The sequence below is a fragment of the Habropoda laboriosa genome, unplaced genomic scaffold, assembly GCF_001263275.1.
Source record: "Habropoda laboriosa isolate 0110345459 unplaced genomic scaffold, ASM126327v1 scaffold102, whole genome shotgun sequence".
Lineage (NCBI taxonomy): Eukaryota > Metazoa > Arthropoda > Insecta > Hymenoptera > Apidae > Habropoda > Habropoda laboriosa.
In genome coordinates this window covers 2,997,686-3,021,402 of record NW_017100262.1, presented here as the reverse complement: position 1 = coordinate 3,021,402, position 23,717 = coordinate 2,997,686, and the positions used below count along the sequence as shown (strand labels likewise).

The following is a 23,717-nucleotide window of genomic DNA, read 5'->3' as shown; positions in this document are numbered from 1 at the left end:
AAAGAGAGAGAGAGAGAGAGAGAAATAGAGAGTGACACGCGGGGAATTCGGCAACAAAGGGCCAGGAAGAGGATAAGGGGAAAGGGATGCACTTGTGTGACGAGTGCAACCGCGCGGGATAGAAGACCGGTCCGACAAGAGAAGACAAAAGCATCTCTTCTCGAGCCAGTGATTACGGTCGAAGCGCAGCGCACCGGCAAAACACTTCAGATCTTTCGATTCCCCGTGAAACGAGGCTGAAACGAAAGAACGGCTTAATTCGCGGCACGTTCATAAGTGTACGGAACACGTTGGATAATTGAATTACCCCTAACGCGATTAGTCCGTCCGCGTTTCCGCGTTTCCACCGTTCGAAACGTTAGGCAACCCCCGTCGTCTCTCTCTCCCGCTCTCCCGTGGAATCGTTGAAACGACCGGATAATTTGCGAGCAACGCCACAGTAATTCCAGCACGAACGCTGTCCCGCAGGTCTTTCGTTGTCATCGCACGAGCATTTTCTCGTTAGAATTTTGCGGGAGAGCATGGCGTTTGGGACGTGTTCGTTATGGTTACGAGTGTTACTGGCAATTCTATTCAATTTTCGGGAGTTAAATGGTGTTTGCGTCGGAGAGAAAAAATTTTGACGGTAGGATATTCGTGTTGTTTTATGGAACACTCGATTTTGCACTGAACGTTAGTGCTAGATGGTATTTAACTTGGAATCAATCTCAAGTTTTTCAAATGAAATAAAAATTGACATCTTTGTTACCTAATTTATGCGAAAGAATATTCGCGTTATTTTTTGGAATGTGGTTTATCGTAAATTCTAATGTTAAATGGTATTTAACTGGGAATAAATCTACAATATTTCAAATAAAACAAAAATCGACATCGTTACCACCTAACTCGTATAAAAGAATACTCGCGTTATTGTTTGGAACGCGATTTATCCGAATTTTCCAGTGTTGAATGTGAATAAATTTTCAATATTTCAAATAAAAATAAAAATCGACATCATTACCACCAAACTCATGCGAAAGAATATTTTTCGAAATACGACTGATTCTAAATTCTATCGAAGTTTCAAATGTTAACTATTATTTAACCCACAATGGATGTAAATTTTTTCAAGCATAAAAAAATCGACGCTATCGCCTAACTCGCGTGAAAGAAGAGCTTCGAAAAGCGTAAAAGTCAGAGGACACCCATGACTCGAACCTTCTTAAAAAAAAAAAAAAAAAATTGGGGAGGAAAAGACAGACGACCCCACGCATGAACTATAACCTCCTTTAATAACCAGGAAACAGGATACCGTTTCTCCTCTCGTCTTCTTCCACAGTGAACCCCCCACGGATGAGCCAGTCATCGAGCCGCGACACGATGATACGCACGCTTACCAGATTCACTCTGAATCCCAGTGTGTAACACGATGTACCTCCGTCGAAGGAAGGGTTAGCCGGAGTAACGAGCCTCTGGTGCTAGGTTGCACCTGATCCAGTGATCGTCAAACTCGAGGGTGGTTCGTTACTCTTTTCCATACTTTTTACAAATATCAACCTCAACTCTTTCAATACTGACGATACTTGCGATGTTTTTATATTACGGTTAACATTGTCGATCTAATTAATGATAAATTTAAATTTAGGGAGATCTCCGATTTCGCTCGAAGACTCGTATTTGTGAATTTTGTGGCGAATCGTTGCACAAATTTGCTGGTGTTGAAAGTTACCACACATTTAGAAAATACTAAATTGTTCAACATATTTTTAGTTTATTTCACATTCTACTACACAAATTTATTATATATTCTTTTATTTAATTCACGGCCAGAAGGTTCTCCTTTTGCACTCTTTCTCGCAACGCGCTGACTAATTGTTTGGGACACCTCATTGGTCTAAAATACGTTAATATTGTCATTTGTATAGTTCTACTCGATTCGAATTACCAACAAAGTTTCTATATACAGAAATCATATACGCCAAATGTCTGAAGACATCCTCAGTAGTCAAAGGGCTAAAACCAGAAGCAGCAATAAATAATATATTTGCAAAATATGCATTTCAAAAATGTCAAATATTAAATAGCTGAAGACTATTCCCAATCTAAGAGAGTCTGACTACATTTAACCCTAGAGCGGTCTTCGGGTCTTTTTTGACCCACCGCCTTTTTATATTTTTAGTAATCAAGTTTACGTTCTTTGACATTATTTTAAACGTTTATTGTCTAGGTTAGTATGTCGCGTTGGAAACAAAAATTATCACACATAAGGTCTTAGGTCCTTTTTGACCCAAAAGTCTCAAGTGTGCAGTGAAAACGAAGAACGCACTAGGGTTAAGATTATCAGTACTGAAAGGGTAAAAAACAGAAGCAGCAATAAATAATATATTTGCAAAATATGCATTTCAAAAATGTCAAATATTAAATAGCTGGAGACTATTCCCAATCTAAGAGAGTCTGACTACATTTAACCCTAGAGCGGTCTTCGGGTCTTTTTTGACCCACCGCCTTTTTATATTTTTAGTAATCAAGTTTACGTTCTTTGACATTATTTTAAACGTTTATTGTCTAGGTTCGTATGTCGCGTTGGAAACAAAAATTATCACACATAAGGTCTTGGGTCCTTTTTGACCCAAAAGTCTCAAGTGTGCAGTGAAAACGAAGAACGCACTAGGGTTAAGATTATCAGTACTGAAAGGGTAAAAACCAGAAGCAACAACAAACAATCCATTTCTACCATTCTCCCACGAGGACGAGAAAGAAAATGCCCACTAACGACACGCGAACGTTATCGTTAGCACGGTCACGAAGATAGTTATTGTCGCCTGTCCACCAGGGACTATCGTTTCCATTCGTCAGCTCGTCGATCCGCAAGCGTAGGAAGAGATACCGTGGCTCGCCGTTAATCGACTCTCGTCCGTTTTCCACCAAGCGAATCCAGTTACCTCTCACGTCACAAATCTCTCTCTCTCTCTCTCTCTCTGGATCGCGGCAACAGATTGCCAACGCTCAAACTACCGACTGCAAACACGCGCCAGACCGACGAGAATCGTCGTTAATCGACCTGGCTAGATATACAACGTTTGATTTATTCCCAGTCGTGAATGTGAAAACAGCCTTTCCGCGACCCCTTCCTTCTTTCGCTGTTCAATCAACATCGACGACCGCCATATGAGAAGAGAATTATAGCGGATAGCTCTAACAGCCAGGCGACAAAGTACGCTTCTCGGAGGAGGATAGAATTGATGTAGAGACGAATATTCGTAGTGGCAAGAATAAACATACACTACCGGCCAAAAGTTTCGAACCACCTGCCAATATGCATTAACACTGAAATACACCTTACAGCTGATAACACCTTACCTCATTTCGATTGATTTGAATGATAAAAATTTCGTTAAAAAATTATTATAAATGCTACCTTTTTGGGGGGGATTTTTGGGCAATGCACAGTGATTCCAAACATCTGGCTGGTAGTGTGAGTGTGTAAAAATTGAAAGAATGGCTAAGGAGCTTTGTAAGAGTAAGGACAGAAAAAGGTAAAGATAGACTGTTTTTAGAGAGATTAGAGTGGCAAAAGAAGTGATAATATAGGATACAATTAGCGCTAATTATAGGGTGTTTTAGCATAAGAGGAATACCGAAGAGTAGAGTGTGCAAGGGTGAGAAAGAATGACGGACGTTCTCGCATGCGTAGGGCTAAGACTCTTAGCCTAAGAGGATAATGTGCACCAAGTCGCATTTCTTGAGATTATATCAAATATATACAGGGTGCTACGTTTAACTGGAAACCGTGGAATATCACACGAGAGATTGAAGTTCTAAAAAAAGAAAGGATCTCGTAAAAACTACTCGTCCAATAGATATCAAAGTGAAGTCTCAGGAAAGTTGCTCGGTATACAGAGGGACCCCAAGTGGTTGAAATAATTTTTCTCTAAGTACAGTAATGAGGGAGATATCAAAGTGAAGTTAATTTTTTAAACGGAACCCTCTATTTTTTATTAAACTTTCCAGCTGAACAAAAAGTGTTTAAATCCCTAAAAGAAAGAATTCCTGGACCTATGTTTACACGACCCTTTCTCATCTTTAGGAAGAGTAGAATACCAAAGTTCGTCCACCCATTTCCAAAGCTCTCCTCCATCGTTCTTCCCAGCGATGACTGTCCACACCACCGTTTAACTCGGCATTTATTAAAGTTAATCGGTTCCTGAACGATGCGTGTAATTACGTTTATTGTCCCGACGAGCAGGATGGATTACGAAATTGGTGTGACCGCGGCCCGCTAGCTAGCCATGTCGAAATGTTTCAAGTATTAACAATAAACGCACGGTTATACCGACCCTATTTTCGCGTGACGCTGCTGGTGTTTGTTAACTGGAGTGAAATAATGCACCGGTCGATGTATAAGGAGAAGGTCAACACGAGCTTTAGATAAAGAAAAGTGTAAGATACCACCTGAATTATTTTAATAGTATATACTTTAAATTAAACAGACTTTCCTTCTAACCTTTCAACTATGTTACACGTACTACTTCAAGGAGAGAAAAAAAGTATATTTAGCAAGGTTCTGTAACTTACATCTCGTGCAAATAGCACGTCTCTTACCTGCAACTCCTATATTTCAGATCGTATCTGTTCGATAAGTGTGTCGTATATCCACGATATACCTTATTATCGGTAATTTCGCTTTAACAATTTCCAAAGGAGCGAGTCGCGAATTTTCTTAATCCTCGAATCTCGAGAAACAACGCTGGTTTTTCAAAATCTTCGATCGATAACGTCCGTAACAGCCGGCTTATTTTTTCCCCGTTAAAGGGTTGAATCACGTGAAACGTGGATTACTTCGTGAAATCTGGGAGGTTGTAGAATTTCGCGCGACTGTCGGGGAGAAGGAAGAAAAATGCGGAGGAGAAGAATTGCACGTTGTTTCGCACAGTTAATTCCGAAGAGAAGAATTTCTCAATGGCACAGGATTACGAGCCACGCCCGTTGGCAAGCGTAATCGCGATCAAATCATGCGTCTGTCTGGCCGAGACGTACGGCCTGGCCGATATTACGAGGCCAGAGCCCGGTGCAATTTCCACGCGAGTATTTTCATCTCGGGTTTATCTTAGCGGCGCACGCGAGACGCTGAAAAGAATGCGCTTATTGCGCGCTGGTTCGCCCGCGAGATAGAAAACGCTCCTGGACGAATGCAAAGCGGTGTACACTGCCGTTCACAAGTATCGGGACGTCCATTGTGCTCGGGCGGAAAGTATTGTGCGATTTAAATTGCATTTTCGCGCAGAAGTTTGTGGTATTATAAAAATGGACGTGTGTGCTTGTTGTACTTTGAGGTTCTCTGAGGAATCATTTTTTTTCGGGGATTTTAATCAGGTTTTAGTGACTTCTTCGAGGATTTTCATAGTTTTTCAGTTACTTCTTTTGGGGATTTTCGTAACTTTCCAACGACTTTTTTGGGGATCTTCGTAATTTTCCAATGACTTTCTTGGGGATCTTCGTAATTTTCTAATGACATGTTTTGGCATTTTCATAATTTTCCAATGACTTTTTTGGGGATCTTCATAATTTTCTGATGACTTTGTTTAGGATCTTAATAATTTTCCAATGACATTTTCTTCACAATCTTCTGATGGCCTTTTTGGGATTTTCATAATTTTCCAACGACTTTTCTTTGGGATCTTCGTAATTTTCTAATGACTTCGTTTAGGATCTTAATAATTTTCCAATGACATTTTCTTGGGGGACAATTTTCTTCACAATCGTCTGATGGCCTTTTTTGGGATTTTCATAATTTTCCAATGACTTTCTTGGGGACCTTCGTAATTTTCTAATGACATGTTTTGGCATTTTCATAATTTTCCAATGACTTTTTTGGGGATCTTCATAATTTTCTGATGACTTTGTTTAGGATCTTAATAATTTTCCAATGACATTTTCTTGGAGGACAATTTTCTTCACAATCGTCTGATGGCCTTTTTGGGGATTTTCATAATTTTCCAATGACTTTTTTGGGGATCTTCGTAATTTTCTAATGACACAGCTTTGGGATATTCATAATTTTCCAATGACTTTTCTTTGGGATCTTCGTAATTTTCTAATGACTTTGTTTAGGATCTTAATAATTTTCCAATGACATTTTCTTGGAGGACAATTTTCTTCACGATCTTCTGATGGCCTTTTTGGGATTTTCATAATTTTCCAACGACTTTTCTTTTGGATCTTCGTAATTTTCTAATGACTTCGTTTAGGATCTTAATAATTTTCCAATGACATTTTCTTGGAGGACAATTTTCTTCACAATCTTCTGATGGCCTTTTTGGGATTTTCATAATTTTCCAACGACTTTTCTTTGGGATCTTCGTAATTTTCTAATGACTTCGTTTAGGATCTTAATAATTTTCCAATGATATTTTCTTGGGGGACAATTTTCTTCACAATCTTCTGATGGCCTTTTTGGGGATTTTCATAATTTTCCAATGACTTTTTGGGGCATCTTCGTAATTTTCCAGTGACATCTTTTAGGATTTTAATAATTTTCCAATGACTTCTTTCAGGATTTTCATAATTTTCCAACGACTTTTGCGTGTCGAGTAATTTTACATTAAACTTGCAACAACAATGAGGCCTGCTTCACATCCAGCAAGCAAAATGTATTAAATTTCTATAGACTTCAATAGAATTCGGTAGATTTCCATAAGTTTGAAAAAAATTTAACAGACATTAATAGAATACACTAGCTTTTAACGCAATTCAGCACATTTCAATAGACTCCGACAAATTTCAGCAGAGTTGGCTGGAATGCAACAGACTCCGGTAGGCTTCGGTAGACTTCAGTAAGTATCCCTATACTTATGAACACGAGTGTATACGAGCCGCAATCGCTCGGGCGAACATCTCGTTCCCCGTGGAACGATCATCTGATAGAACGTTTACGATTACTCGTCGTCAGAATTTTCGGCGCTCCCGATCCTCCGCTACGACGTCGTAAAAAGACAAAGTGGATAAATTTAAATGGCCCGCGATCTACGCGCTGATAGAGGAATGTGGAACTGTGTTATCTGTTCCACGGTACTACCCGCTTCTTCCACCTAGAAATATCGTCGAAGATAAAGCAACGCGGACGTAAAAGACACGCGAGCGTGCCTCGTTACGCTCGCTTCAGAGATCCAGAAATGGAGACATTGATAAATATTGCCGCCGCCGCGGTGAGGCAATACGACGTGATAAGTGAGCGAACAATCGTGCGTTTTTTTTCTTTTTTTCTTCCGTTTCTCGTGGTGCACGAGTTCTCTGAATCAAACTTGAGGTTGATGTACCGGGAAATGATATTCGAGGAATTCGCACCGGGGTAACCCTTTCGTCACGAAATTGCCACTTTTTTTTTAAGTATCTGTTATATTTATCGTGTCAGTGAAATTGTGGTCTAATCTACAATTTAAACGTAAATCACCTCGTGTACGGCGAAATTTTAATTATGCAGAGGCCTAAGCAAGCTTTCAAAAATATTCATTTCTATGATCTCAAAGCGAACTTTTTCGAGTTAGACCACTGTAGCACTGCGTGAGATAGATCACTGTATTTGTAATGGACACTAAATTGAACGGTAGGCCTTTCGTCGCGAAATTTATCATATTTATTATGTCAGTGCAACGGTGGCCTAATCTACAATTTTGGGTGAGTTGCAATTTAAACATAATTTTGTATACGAGGTGATTTATGGTTCGATATCAATTCACCCAAAATTGTAGACCAGGACACCATTTCAGTGACATAATAAATATAGAATCAATTCTACAGTGGCCTAAGAACCTTCCGGAAATATTCTCGCGACGAATCATCGCGAAAATTAAAAAAGTATTTTGCAATATTAACAATTTCCTTGGCTATAATCGAGGATAGTCTCATACATCGACCGATCCATTGCGTTTGTAACGAACACTACATTGAAACCAATTTTTATTCGAGCACCCAAATTACGCTACTCTGAAATAACTCATTTTAGAAAAACTCCATACGAAAATAAAGAAACTCCTAAACTCCACTCCAAAAAACCCTCATTTCTACTCTCCTATCTTAAAAAAAAAAAAAAAACGACGACAGCAAGAAGACACCAGAGCGCGGTGCAGCGGAAGATACTCTTATCTCCAAGAACACTATCCTCAGAGTGGACCAAAAAGGTTTCCTTTATCTAGAAAGAATCTCCGGACACATCTCACTTTGGCGCTAACGCGACACCAGAGAAATCACGAAAAACTTGCTCGAAATCTCTCCAAATTCCACACTCCGACAAATTCTCCCAGAAAACAGGAAAACAAAACTCCTCGCTCCACTTTCTTCTTCCCGTTGCGTAATTTCAAACAGTTAACGGGTTATACACAGCAGAGAGAGAAAAGGAAAAGAGCGTGTTGCGGACAGAGGAGGGAAGGGGAGTTCTGAAACGTCGATAACGGGGCTGCTTATTTCCGCGCTCGCTATCCGCCTATTAATCAAAGCCAGAAGACGGAGAGAAGAGGCGCGAGAGGCGAGGGCCGAAGGAAAACCAGAGAGCTCGCGAGGAACGCGAAGGCACGCGTGCACACGCGAGAGAACACCGTAAAAGTGGGACGATCGCTCGCGTTTCAAGAACAGAGCCATATATGACGCGATCGGTCGCGGTCAAGCGTCAACCAGCTACCAGGTGAAACTTTTACGAAAGCTGGCCCGCCACCGGAGCATTCCTTTATGTCAACGACCAGCTTTTTTTGCAACGAGCGGAGTAATTGTAAAGGGATACCGAGTGCATTTTGGGCGTGTCCGTGTGTCTCTGTGCGTTTACGTGTGGTCTATTGGGTTTTTTTGGAGGGAGAAGAGCAACTGAGAGGAGACTCCACTTTTGTAGCAATGCGAGATCTGGTTGATAATTTTGAGACTCGGATTTGGAAAATGTTTTTACAGTTCGTAGCTTGAAATTGAGGAGATTTATTTCAAATTTAGTTAGTTTAACTTTGTCACACTTTATGCTGGGAATTTGTAGATTAATTTGCGTAATTCCCAGGTAAGAATCAACTTCATCTCTGTTCAAATTCACTTTGATTCGTTTGAAATTTAAATGTAAAGGGGCGTAATATTCATACTTATTATGATAAAAATTGGGAAATTTATTTGCAAGAAATGTTCCTATGGAAAAGCGAAGTTAATAAAGAGCTTTTGTGAAGGTCCTCTTTACGCTTCGCGGTAACAATTGAGGAAATTATTCGGAAAAATGTTCGTTAGAGATACTTTATGTCTAATTACTGCTCCGCAATTTTTCAAATAATAATTAGCGAATCCTTCTGCGGAAAAATGGAAAAGTAAAATTCCTCGCTCTTTCTGCTTTCCAACAGCAGTCATAAAAATTGTTTGAAAAATTTCATTAAAATCGTAACTGAATTGGCGAAAGGTGCTCCAAAAAATGTACCAACGATTAAATTAAAAAGCGATCGAATTTGCAATTGTTGGATTATAAGGAGAAATGAGTCTGTGTAATACTAACAGCAAAAATAATCAACATACTGAGACAGATTAATATAAATATATGTATAGAAATAACATAGTAACCATCTGTTTAGTATGAGTGACGCTGATACGTTTTTTTCTCTGCGTCTTGTCGATTTTTTTTTTTATTGATTGCATAGCGACGTGCCTTCCTGGCGTATCAAAATAAAGAAGATTTATAATTAAAATAATATCTTTTAATTCATTACCATAATTCTAATAGCAATAATAACACAAGACTGTTAACCCTTCCATTGTGAAGCATTTAGTGGGTGCCGGATATAACCGGCGCTAGCCAGTGTGAAGCATTTAGTGGGTGCCGGATATAACCGGCGCTAGCCAGTGTGAAGCATTTAGTGGGTGCCGGATATAACCGGCGCTAGCCAGTGTGAAGCATTTAGTGGGTGCCGGATATAACCGGCGCTAGCCAGTGTGAAGCATTTAGTGGGTGCCGGATATAACCGGCGCTAGCCAGTGTGAAGCATTTAGTGGGTGCCGGATATAACCGGCGCTAGCCAGTGTGAAGCATTTAGTGGGTGCCGGATATAACCGGCGCTAGCCAGTGTGAAGCATTTAGTGGGTGCCGGATATAACCGGCGCTAGCCAGTGTGAAGCATTTAGTGGGTGCCGGATATAACCGGCGCTAGCCAGTGTGAAGCATTTAGTGGGTGCCGGATATAACCGGCGCTAGCCAGTGTGAAGCATTTAGTGGGTGCCGGATATAACCGGCGCTAGCCAGTGTGAAGCATTTAGTGGGTGCCGGATATAACCGGCGCTAGCCAGTGTGAAGCATTTAGTGGGTGCCGGATATAACCGGCGCTAGCCAGTGTGAAGCATTTAGTGGGTGCCGGATATAACCGGCGCTAGCCAGTGTGAAGCATTTAGTGGGTGCCGGATATAACCGGCGCTAGCCAGTGTGAAGCATTTAGTGGGTGCCGGATATAACCGGCGCTAGCCAGTGTGAAGCATTTAGTGGGTGCCGGATATAACCGGCGCTAGCCAGTGTGAAGCATTTAGTGGGTGCCGGATATAACCGGCGCGAGTCGCGAAAGGGTTAATAGTCCGTTCACGACGGCCGACTTGAAATTCAGCCCTAAACATATCGAATTGTTTGTAAAGTATCTGAGTCTTTAACAGTATTCTGATTTTAATATACCATACTGAATAATTAAGAAAGGAAAGCGGTGACACATTCTCAGAGTCGGCACGCGGTACCGATGTCGGGTCGGAAGGGTTAAAAAGATACGCGTAAAATCTAAATTTTGTTCACCGCAATTCACAATTCAATTAGACAGTCAAAGGGTTAAACAAGAATTCGTCGTACCCGAACGACCGGAGAAATTTTCCCTCGCAAAACATGCTAGAGAGAGAGATAGAGAGAATGCGAACACAGGTGGAAGGAAGGTAGGAAACCGTGTGTTTTTTGAGAAAGCTGGTGCACGTTTTCTGCCGTGAAATTGAGAACCGCCACGGTGGGCTAGACGATAGGTTACGCGGTGGAGGGATCGCGTTACTGAAGCCGTCGACCTAGCTTGTGCTTTAAAAGAAAACCTGTTCGCGAAGATGCAGCTCGAATGCATCTTCGATTCACCGCGCAGAAACGGGATTGCCAATTAATTCTCACGTTCGCAAAAAGAGAGAAGAAGAAGCGAAGGAGGAAGAAGGCGAGGGAAAAGGAGAGAAAAAAGGGAGGATGAACGACACAACGAGCGAGAAAAGAAGGACATCGTCGTAAGGATATTCGCGGGAAATTACGATTCACCGCGCTTCCACGCGTTTTCTGCCGATTCTAGTTTCGAATCGAGCAGACTGCTCTATTCTTCGTTTTATCTTCGTGGATAATTTCATTTACCGAGTGTTTATCTTAATGTTTTGCACGACTTTTTGGATACTTGTGACGGTGTATGGAAAAATTCCCGTTTACCAAAATTTATGCGTGTTAATAGACAAAATAAAGTATTTGGAGTGAACCCAAGGTCGCCTTAAATTTTTTGAAACACTCAGAAAGCAAAATAATTAACTCCACTTTTTGAAATTCTTCCAATTTTAGTATCAAAGCACATGCTGAAATAAAAATTCAACAAATCTAATTTAACGGAGTTGGTCACTTGGGCTTCTCAGTGGCTCGCTTCTTTCATATTCTTTTCATTTTATAACGCAAGAAACCACTGGTCAACAATATGAGATAAAAGTTAATTAACTAAAATTGGGAAAATTAAGTAAAAAACTTGGAAGGTTTGACGACAGAGAGTTATCGTAGTCTGAAGATAAGAGCAAATATTTTCTATTGGGTGGGTGGGATCACACGACGCCTAGCACGTAACACGAAATGATAACGCAACAGCGAAAGAGTAGCACACCTCGAAAACCGACAACTGTTTGTCATGTAACTCTCCGCAATTATTTGCTGTCGGTGAACCAAAAAGCGAGTTCACCGCCTGACAAGTAACCAGGCCAACCGAACGAGCTTTTTCTCTCTACCTCATTTCACCTGTTCTCCCGTCTGCTCGCCATCCTATCTCTTCCTCGTTGCTTCTACTCCATTTTCCCTTTGTCGTTCTAACGCGCGACACTCTCCTGAAGAGTGAGAGCTGCAAATTGCTGAAAAACTGCGTTTCTAATCCCTGTCGATGACTTTTATCACACCTAAAAAACGACGAAGGGAAACGATGTCGTATTTTGAATCATAAATTAGGGGAAAGAGGAACAGAGAGGGAAAAGGGGAAAAAAGGAAAAATGTTAAGGACACTTAAGTTTAGACCAGGTTTACTATACGGACGCGACTCTGCTATTTTTCAAATTAAGGTTTGAATACGCGTTTAATGTTTTCGTTCGTTAATTACTCCTTATTGTCAGGAGGGCTCCAAACCTCTCATAAAAGCGGAGAATTTGGAGTTTCTTCGTGCATCTCAACAGCAATTGAAGTATGCACATGCGAGCGAGCGAGCGGTACCGTTACCCTGGGTTTGTCCCAGAAGCTCAGGTGACGCGTACCTCACCCAGAACACCCCCTAAGGCGAGCGAGCGAGCGGTACCGTTACCCTGGGTTTTTCCCAGAAGCTCAGGTGACGCGTACTTCACCCAGAACACTCCTTCCCTAAGGGTGATCGGTTGGCGTCGGGCTTCGACCAAGGCCCTAACTTGATTGGGAGTTTTGGCCCCCCACCCAAATCTCACCCCCGTCAAGGGACCCAAATGGACGGACAAAAACCGTATAAAGGGACTGGGGTGATAGACAAAAAGGACACTGTTGTAAGAACACATTAGTGAAACTTAGAATCTGAACTCTGGTACGAACGATTACACGAATTTTGAACCTCAGGACATTGGACTCGCACACATTTAAGAACTCAGTTACATTGCATTACTGCTACATAACAAACTGTGTTGCAGATAAAGAGTTATTTGCTATATAATCAGGCTTCGTGAACATTGTGGGAACCAACACAAAATGTTTTACCCGTACTGCGTGGAAAAATCGACATCCTAAAATATTGGTAGGTTTATGACACGTCCGCTAAATGTGGTTTGGGGATGCCTGCGAACAGCCCAGGTATAAATGTGCACACTGTCACCACGTTTTGCAGGCAGTTCTAATCGTGCGCCCGTCTTGTGAAGATCGTCTAAAATGTAATTATTTACCTACCTTACTCCACACGAGTCATTTATTTAATATAGCCCCTCAACGATAAATTACAGTAAAATATTCTGTCACCTTATCAACCTTATTAAATACTTCCTCAGTGAGCGAAAAAAGAGAATCGAGGGTAAAAGATTCGCATGCTTTCAACAATCACCTCGATCATCGACATTAATTAACCACGAAACCAGCGAAATGACGGGCATTTCTTCGTGAAACGCGTTAAGTTCGTGGAAAACATCGATAAACCGTCCGGATCGATAACTTCACCCAAGACGAATCTTCCGTCAGCGTGGAATCTTAATGAACCGAGCCGCCCCATGCATCACCGCGATTCATCCACGAACAAACGCGACCTTGTTTCCCTGGCTATCGCGGAAATTAAAAGGAACCACGCCGTGCCACCCAATTACTCCTCTCAGAGATGCTTCACAGGCCTCACATACACGCATACACATACTTTATAATTCAAAAACGTGGAAACTGTACAGGTGGCCTGTTTCACCGCGAAATTCTGTTATCCGGAATTATTCGATAAAGGTAATCTCACGGAGTAATTACGCGAGAGGCTATACCGATAAACCTCGAATCTGGTCCAATTAATAATCGCCTTCGTCGAATCTCCAACTTTCTCCGTGTCGTAATCCCGAGAGATCGTCGACCGTAATGCTAGTTTCTCTTTGGGAGTCTTTCATCGAGAAAAAAAGAGGCCTCGTTTCTTTCAGCGAAACGAAGTTTAACCCTTCGACGCTTGAAACGTAGGAAATAAATTGTATCTCATTTATCGCTGTTGAAATGTGTATCTGTGACTGGCCTTTTTTAATTCTCTAAATATCGACTTCCAAATGGGAGCAAAAAATATTAGGAAAATCGATGGAAACGAATTGTGCGGGGCTCAAAGGGTTAAGGAGATTGCATTTCGAAAGGAGGGGAGTATTACCCTCTTCCAGAAGGCAGAGAGAATCGAATATTGCATTTTACCCAAGTATATTTTAATTTTCCAAATTTCGACTCTAAAAATCGAAGTAAAAAAAATTAGGAAAATCGGTGAAAATTGGTCAGGTCTCAGAGGGTTAAGGGGGTGATATTTCGAAACGAGGTGAGTATTAACCTCTTCCAGAAGGCAGAGAGAATCGAATATTGCATTTTACCCAAGTATATTTTAATTTTACAAGTTTCGACCAGTATTAACCTCTTCCAGAAGGCAGAGAGAATCGAATATTGCATTTTACCCAAGTATATTTTAATTTTCCAAGTTTCGACTCTAAAAATCGAAGTAAAAAAAATTAGGAAAATCGGTGAAAAATTGGTCAGGTCTCAGAGGGTTAAGGAGATTGCATTTCGAAACGAGGTGAGTATTAACCTCTTCCAGAAGGTAGAGGATTTTACACTAATATATTTTAATTTTCAAAATATCGACTCCTAAACAAAATTCGCAAAAATATAGAAAAGTCAACGAAAAGAGTTAAAGAGGTTTCGTTTCGAGGTCAGGTTTCAAAGGGTTAAGAAGACTACATTTCGAAACGAGATCGGTACTAACCTCTTCCAAACTGTAAAAAAGACCAAACACCGCACTTTCCCAAAGTACATTTCAATTATCAAAATACTCACTCCCAAACTAACCGCCCAAAAAATTTCCAAGGTCTGAAAGGGTTAAGAGCGTCACATTTCCAAACCGAGATCGGTACAAACCACTTCGAAGGGGGTAGAGAGGATCGAGTAGCGGGTTTTACGCGAGTATACACGTTATACACGTGGATCGCGAGAGAGTGCATATGCGCACGCACTCGGTTCCTAAGCTCATTCATAACTTCTCGAACGCGAACCTCCATTCACCGCATTCGACGCGCACAATATACGCCACCCCCCTTTTGTTCCATTGTGAATCAACGTTCGCGTTATTTCTTCCTTTTTTTTTTCTTTCTCTCCAACCCCCCTCTTTCACTCTCTCTCCCTCTTTCGCGCTGAAATGACATTGCCACCTCCACGAGGCCCCTCTTCGTTTCACCTCGTGTACCCCCGTCGCAGAGTCTGTTGTTGTACGGCGGTCGAGGGGGAATATTAACGGGTATGTGACTTCCGTGATTTTACGAGATGCTAATGGGATTTCGATGCTGGTGTGCGTTTAGTACTTGTTCGATTAGTATTGTGCTCGAGTTGTGTGTACTGTGGCCAGGATTTTATTGTGTCCGGGGCTATGATTTCATTCGGTTTTATGCTTCTTAGGCGGTCTTACATTGTCGGTGATTAATTGATCTTTTTTCTTGCGGTTGATGATTTGAGGGCATTCTTGGGGTTGTGATTAATTAACATGTTAGAGTTCAAAGGTGATGGATTTTTTTTTTTAAGTGCATCGTAGGAGAACTGTGTTTATCAGGCGAAAGGTAATTTAGGAGAAATTCTACTAATTTTGGAGATAAGAAAATTAACCCTTTATTTCCAGATTTTTTTATATACGTTTGCCTTAGAATATTTACTGTTTCGATATGTTAAATGAAGAGATTCGCTGAAAGTGCAGTGCACAGTGGCAATTCTATTAAATACTTACAATATGTCTGAATAATAACCTAACCTCGTATTCTAAATATTTAAGAGAACTGTGCATAAGAAAAATGAATGTATGAAAAATAAAAGCGTATCGACTTTGAACATAACGCACATATGCACTACCGGCCAAAAGTTTCGAATCACCTCCCACTTTTCATCGATATTAAATCTAATTTTTTATAGATTTGAAGTTTATCCCAATTCTACATTTATCAATTTATCTCATATGAATTGATTCGGACGATAAAAAATTCTCAAAGTCGTTGACTTTTTTCTGGAAATTTTTCTGTAAATTGCAATGCTCGGTGATTCCAAACGTTTGGCCGGTGGTGTACGTCATAATCACTTAAGATGTTCGATAAAAAAAAAAAAAAAACTGAAGTAAGAAATAACTTGTATTTAAACACACATTAAAATCCAAGTTAAAATTCACGTTTATTACAACCACAATACTTCTCTTCTCACATCTTTACCACAATCTGCACCACGACTGTGTCTCATAATTACAAACCAAATAGTTAACCATAAACTCCGCCCTATCTACCTTCAAATAAACGAAACAAAAGTAGCTAATTGAATTTGTACAATTAATTAGCAACTTCTTAGAAAATCCTTCCTTCGGTACAGACAATTAAACCATCGAACCAAGTTGACAGGGCAATGAAACCTTGGGAAAAAAGCTACCTGAACCCCATGGCTTCCCGTCAGTCCCATAAATCTAAACGGCTCGGGAATTTCGTAACCGATGAAACAGTGGCTGCAAGCGAAGGGCGTGACGCGTCTGTCAAACACAGATGTCTTTCTCTATCTCTCGAGAAATATATATCTTTGGTTCGGAAAACATTTTGACCGAGCGGTAATTCCACTCGGGGCAAATGACACCGTCTTCTCGAACAATATATTCGACTACGGAAAATCGAGGGAGAAAATCAGGCGAAAATACGTATGGAAAGGTTGGGGGAAAATAAGAAGAGAGAAAAAGATCGCTTCGATATAAATATCGTCCGTAGATTTGGCGAATATAGAGCGTGATGTCGAGAGTGTTCACCTTACGACATGGACAGCATTGTAGACGAGACTTTCTTGGATTGAGGGGAGCACGTCGAGTGGAGCTCTTCAAGCGATTCAACTTTCACGTTCTACTTGCTGCTGAAGGAAGTTCCTTCGACGCAAAAAAAAAAAAAAAAATGAAGGCAGAAATTTCCCTTCGATCGAGACTTGGAGGATTTTTTTGCGTATTTATTTGATGCGGGAAAGGAAAGGTATTCCTTCGGTATGAACTTGAGAACTTCCGAATTTCTTCGCTATTTCTTCGACGCGAAAAAGACAGAAAAAATGGAAGATTTTCCTTTCATAGAGACTTGGAAACTTCCGAATTTTTTCGCTTTTTCTTCAACGCGGGAAAATTTTCCTTTGATTCAGACCTGAAAACTTCCGAATTCTTTGCTAATTTTTTGACGCAAAGAAAAAAGGGAAAATTTCCCTTTGATCTCGAACTTGGAAACTTCAACGCAGGCAAAGAGAAAAATTCTCCTTTGGTCTCAGACTTGGAAACTTCGACGCAAACAAAGAGAAAAAATGAAAAATTTCCCTTCGATCTCGAACTTGGAATCTTCCGAATTTTTTTGAGTATTTCATTGAAGCAAGAAAGAAAAAAAAAGAGAAAAATTTCCCTTTGGTCTCAGACTTGGAAACTTCGACGCAGGCAAAGAGAAAAAATGAAAAATTTCCCTTCGATCTCGAACTTGGAATCTTCCGAATTTTTTTGAGTATTTCATTGAAGCAAGAAAGAAAAAAAAAGAGAAAAATTTCCCTTTGGTCTCAGACTTGGAAACTTCCAAGTTTCTGGTGTATTTCTTCGACGCAAAAAAAGAAAGAAGAAAAGAAAAATTTCCCTTTGGTCTCAGACTTGGAAACTTCGACGCAGGCAAAGAGAAAAAATGAAAAATTTCCCTTCGATCTCGAACTTGGAATCTTCCGAATTTTTTTGAGTATTTCATTGAAGCAAGAAAGAAAGAAAAAGAGAAAAATTTCCCTTTGGTCTCAGACCTGGAAACTTCCAAGTTTCGTGTGTATGTCTTCGACGCAAAAAGAGAGAGAAAAAAGAAAAATTTTTCTTGTATCTAAACCTGGAAACTTGTAATCTTTTCGCGCATTCCTTCTCTCCAGATAGAAACAGATAACAGTAGCCTATTTCCATAGAAAGTTCACTTCCGTGAAACGACTCGAGTGTGATAAAGTCCGTGATAAAGCCCTAATGGGAAACAAAAATCCTCGTCACCGAGAAAGCCACATGAGATAACTAGAATTCTCACAGTTTGCTCGTTACATCATCGTATTCTAAATATTGGATAATAGGTAGTGAATGTTACGTAAAGAATAAATATCAGAGAGGGAATAGTGTATATTTAGCATTACTGAAACGCGGATTCTTCTAGAAAATTGCTCAAGTGAAGCGTCAATATTGTTTAAACCTCAATTTTAACACACACACCGTTTATTTCTCATTCGAAACATTCCTATTCAAATCGCACATGAATAATTATCAAAATTTCCAAAAAGTTTTCAATTTCTCAACATTCTCTTCCGACAGAATCTAATTTCTTTTCTTGCCGTACAATAACGAGTCAAACTCGTGTCACGGATTTTGGTCAAGATCAAATGAAAACGGTTACATCGATAACAAAAACCAATTTCAATCCCAATTCTCGACTTAATTCGCAAAACTGAAGATTGCCAAATCTAACCCCACAATCATTTCTTACTCAATACAGCATTAAAAAAGTAAATACCTCAGGAAGAGAAGTCATAAGCGCCTTTCATTCAAACAAAAAATTACTAATGGGTCCATTTTGACCCTATCGCCAACAACTCCCTCAAAAATTCTCCAGAAACCACCCCCAATTTCCAATAACCAATTGACCATAGACAATCTCGGTCACGTTCACCCCATAAACCACGAAGAAATCCTGCTGCAGCAGCGTCAGCAGCTTCTCCACTCCTCCCTTGATTTATCCCTCGAATATGGATAGCGATGTCGCGTAGACCTTATCGATCCCTTCTCCGCCGTAGAATTATCGTCAACGTGACTCGACATCCGTGAGAAAAATGGATTTCCAAGAGGTCGATAATTGCCCTAGAACCCGACATTCCTCCTCTCCGTTACCCGCCGAGTTCCATCGGGCTCGAGTTCCTCTACGTAAGATCGTCGTGGAATCGCGGTCAGTTACGTGTGCCGCGAGAGGGATGATTAGGGGTTATTTCCCGAAAGGTGGCAATTTCCAAGGAAATAAGGCGGTTCTTAACTTCCTTTGGCCAGCCACGATCAGATCTTATCTGTTAGCAAGATTCTAGATCTTTATGGTGAAAACGGAAGCCGTAGTTTACGCTCCTTTTCTTTCTTCTTTCGAAGATCGACGCACCGAGAAACGTTCTCCAGTTCTCCAACGGCCGATATCGCTGTTTCGAGTCACAGGACGGGTGGTTAACTCAAAGTGTTTCTCTGTAAGAGCTGGCCCCGCGTGTCGCAAATGGAAGGAACGAAACAGCAGCTAGTGGAATCGGTAAGGAAATGTGTTTCGAGTTTCCTGACGTTGTTGCAAGATTGATGGCCGATTCGAACGCTTTCTTACGGTTTCCTCGACAACCTTCTGGTTTTAAGGATCCCGGAGACTCTGTCTTCTCGTTTTAAGACACGTCGTCGTTTATTTTCTACTCCTTCTTACGAAACAGTGAAAATTTCCAGCGACGTCCATTCAGAGATTTCAAGGAAACGCGACGGAAGCGTGTTTCGAATTTCCTAACCGCGTTGCAAGATTGATGGCCGATTCGAACGCTTCTTACGATTTCCTGGAGAACCTTCTGATTTTAAGAATTTTATCTTCTTTTCAACGCACATCGTAATTTATTTTCTACCTCTTCTCGGTATTTCGAAATACTGAAAATCGCCGGCGATATTAGACGAGAAATTTAAAGCACCGTTATTCACCAGAGATTGAAACGAAATTTCCAGAAGACCGGAAACGAATGCACTCTCGAAAAGATTAAATTTCAAAAAGAAATAACTACCAAACGGCGAAAACTCCCTAGAAATCTCTCCTGGCGATTGAAAATGTCCCCAGAAATGTAACGTACAAATCTACTTACAAAATCATTTAACCAGGACTTCCCTCTGACCCGAATAACCTCAAAATGTCCACCTCTGCTCTCCCGACTAAAATTTCATAAATTCACCTCTGGCAGCTATCCCAAACAGTTTAATCATCGCGTTCGTATCAAAGGCGCCATCAAGCTAAAAGTATTCCACGCTGATTCGACGGAAGTCAGCGGAAAAAAGGAGGAGGAAGAGAAGGAGAGCTCGTCATTTCCGTCGAAGAAGCTCGTTTCAAAATTCCGTGAAAATTCTAGAGACTTGTCGTCGCATAGGTGTTGCTGCGAGGCGAAATCCTGGCGGTATTTTTTTCTTTTTTTCCAATGCACGATCACACGCGAGCTTCCAGCAAAGGATTTCTACCGCGAGTCGGCCGTAGATTCGCGATAACTCTTCGTCGTGTGATTTGTCAGCTGATGGAAAATACGGTGGAACGCGTCAGACGTGACTGACTTTCGAAACGAACGTACGTGGCAACCGGAAAGGAAACGAACCTAAGAGCCGAACGGCTGTCTTATCTTCGAACAAGATGTACAAGCGTCCTCTTCGCCTCGATCTCTCTCTTTGCTCGTTAATATTGATGATTTTCCCCGTCGAATGCTCGACGACTGTAGTCGCTTAAAATTCCACCTGCGAATATGTACGGTTTACTATTTCTTCTTCTGCCTTTTCTTTTTTCTTTCCTTCGTTGGAGAAACGGAAGGAGTTCCAGGAATCGAAGGAAACCGTTCACTGCGGTGTCCTGAAATTTTTTTCGGCTCGCTTTTGAGTCATCGTGGATCCTTTTGAAAATGCTAATCGGCGGGATGGTTTTGTTCTGGTGTCAATTGTAGGTGAATTTTGCCTTTCAAATTCGTTGCGTGGAGTAGGGGAGTTCTTTAGGGATAGTGCTGCGAGACACCTAAAAATTGGTGAAGTTTGAGATTTTTTTTCGTGGGTAATTAGCGAATGAAAAATTTCCATTTTTTCTGGGGATATAAACCTGACTTTCATCTTTCCTCCCCAATTTTTGTTATGCTTTGCTATGCAATAGGTTATACCGAGGACAACAGAGTGATGAAGAAGATTTTACACCATCCCGAGGCGTCTAAAAATTGCTAAAGTTTGGGAATTTTTTTTGTGGGTAATTATCGAATGAAAAGTTTCGATTCTTTTTTGTGGATATAAACGTAACTTCCACCTTTCCTCTCCAATTTTTGGAAAGTACGAATGTCACAAAATGCAGTCAGGATCGCAAAGTCAATAGGTTACATTGAGGACGTCAGAGTGACGAAGATTTTACACCATCTCGAGGAACCTAAAAATTGCTAAAGTTTGGGAATTTTTTCGTACATAATTACCGAACGGAAAGCTTCAATTTTTTCCGAGGATATAAACCCAACGTTCACCTTCCCTCCCCAATTTTCACCAAGTAAAAATGTTACAAAATAGCAATGTTACAGAGAAGCATTTTTAATTAAGATTCTCCACTGGTTTCCTACCTCCCACGATAAATTTACCAAAAACGTTGAAAAAGTCGGTGATCCACGTCTCCCTTATTAAACTCCACAATTTGTCCCCGGAACAGTGCTACTTCCCTGAAAGCAGTTAATTAGACAGTATAATCTCCGGTCATTCCTACGGACGGATCTCGACGGAATCCGAGTGAAAATTCTGTGTACAGTCTACAACACTTGACATCCTCCAGGCGGAGGTCTCGATTCCGGCCATCTTCACAAAGGCGAAAAGAGAGGGATATTCTATCCGCGGCTCTCGAAAATTCCCAAGCATCCGCAAGTCCGCTGGAAAGTTTCGCCAAGTACCGTTTTCCACAGCTCGAATTGTGCATTTCGTAAGCTAAGGGTTAAACAGTGGCCAGGCTTGAGTAGCGCGCGAAAGAATCAGCGGAAACGAGGAGCTTTTAATTTTCGACAAAGTCCCCCATTGAACGTAGGCTGCGGCCGAGATTCGAACTTTCCGCCCGATTATATGGGCGAGATTTTTTTTCCCCTTTTCTTTTTTATTCCTCTTCTCTTTAATATCCCTCTCTTGCCGCGGAGAAGAGAGACAAGGTCTGCTTTGTGTGACCGGAAGTTGAAAGGAGGGTAGAACCCGCTGCTTCCTTTCGAGGCAACGTCGATCTTCACGATAGCGAACGCATACACACAGAGGCTATGAATCATTGTAAATACACGGTTTTTTTGACGGTGAAATTGTTATCGTGCCGCCATTCTGTGCTCCCGACCTTCGACTTCGCTCCAATCCACGGCCCTGGAGCCCTCGTAAATGGGAACGGATAAATCGAGCCGATTCATCTCTCGAGTAGGATTAATTAATACGTTTTTTTCTTATTTCCAGGCAACTTTTTCGTGTTCCAATGTGAACGTAGGTGGGGCAACTTTGGAACCGATGGAAGATCGTCGAATGATTGTGAGAAATGGTGACTCTAATTGCAAGTGAGTTTTGGCAAATTTCTTTCGCAGATTTTTAGTAACGAGGCATTTCTTTCGAATTGTGAATTAATTAATCTGTTCCACAGAGGAAGATTTTTTGGAGATAATTTTCTTACATCGAAGGACAGAGTAATTTAGAAATTGAAATGAGATTGTTGAACAAGTGTAAAAGACGACTCTAACCGCAGACGTAGTTTTCAGAAATTTATTTTCACAGAGGAAGATTTCTCGGAGGCAATATTTTCATGTCAAGTGTAAGAAATTGATACGAAATTGTTGAACGATTTCCAGATGAATTTCCAGAAATTTATTTCTCAAATTTCCAAGCAATAATCAGACATTCCCTTTAAACCCTAGCTTAATCAATTCCTTTCACAGAGAAGCACATCTTCCCGGCAAATTTCTAACATTCTTAAATTAATTACAAAAGGTGTCTCGATTCGCCTTCTTTCCTGAATCGCGAATCAAAAGGACACTCCGAGGAGAGATACAATATTCAGCGATAAAATGTACACAATCCAAGTGTGACAAATTGGCAAACGAGCGTCTGCACAGCGTCAGACTGCAGCAGGGAAAGGCAATTCCGGTAGGCGAAGAAGGCGTCGAAGCCGGCAGTCGTCGTCCCGTCAGCTTCTGCACGGCCGGTCGAGACACTTTTTCCACGCGATCGTGCGAACCAACCGGAAGGAGCATCGACTTTCGTGTCCCTTCTTCCCGCGGGGCAGCGTTCAATCCTCGCCGTTCTATTTTCCATTTAACTTCGTAAATAGGACACGCTCGGTTGCCGGTTAATTAATCGTGACCGGGATGCGAGTGCCGACGCCGTGCGAAAAATATCCCCCCCGCCTCTCTCTGCGCATTTTCACGATTCCGACGGTCTTTTTCTTCGATGCAACGGAATGGCGAGAACAGTGTCTCTTGGATAATTAAATTTAACCCTTTGGTGACTAATTTTTTTTTTCTTGGAAAGGGTATTTAATCGAGACGAATTTTTCTATGAGTAGTTACAGTGGGATACTGTATAATGCGATAGAAAAATTGTTACCACCTCTGTAAAACGTGAGTAAAAGAAAGAACATATGAATTTTGGATTTTGAACTTAGTAATTCTGGGTTAATTAAATCTGACCCTAAAAGCGATGTCACTGGAAGTTAATTTGTATTATATTTCTCGAGTTATAGGGGTCCTGCTGTATTTAAGTGGGCCAGATGCGTCCTACTAACGCAACGAAAGGGTTAAGTACCCTCGGAAATGAATTTTTAAGTCTGGAAAGCGGGGTATGGGATAGCAAACCCTTTTGGGATCAGCGATTTTTGGCTAATACTTGCTAAACAGCTGAGAAAATTTATTTTTCTTTATTATCCTGATTTGTAAAACACTGCAATTTTGGGGGCAGCAGGCAATAAAAGACGAAAACGGTGAAATCGTTACGGTGAAAATTTTCCCAAATGCAAGA

General features: G+C 41.0%; 1 protein-coding gene across 4 annotated transcripts in view; it reads right to left on the bottom strand.

The window, feature by feature from the left end:
• LOC108573011 (dystroglycan-like) overlaps nt 1-23,717 on the bottom strand; it is a 189,184-nt gene that overhangs the window by 71,612 nt on the left and 93,855 nt on the right. Inside the window, exon 1 of one of the 4 annotated variants that reach the window (XM_017935366.1) lies at nt 21,311-21,358. The exons of the other annotated variants lie outside the window; for them this stretch is intronic. The gene's annotated coding sequence lies outside the window, so the exon portion shown is untranslated. Of the gene's footprint in view, nt 1-21,310; nt 21,359-23,717 lie in introns of those variants that run through there. 4 annotated transcript variants of the gene reach the window in all.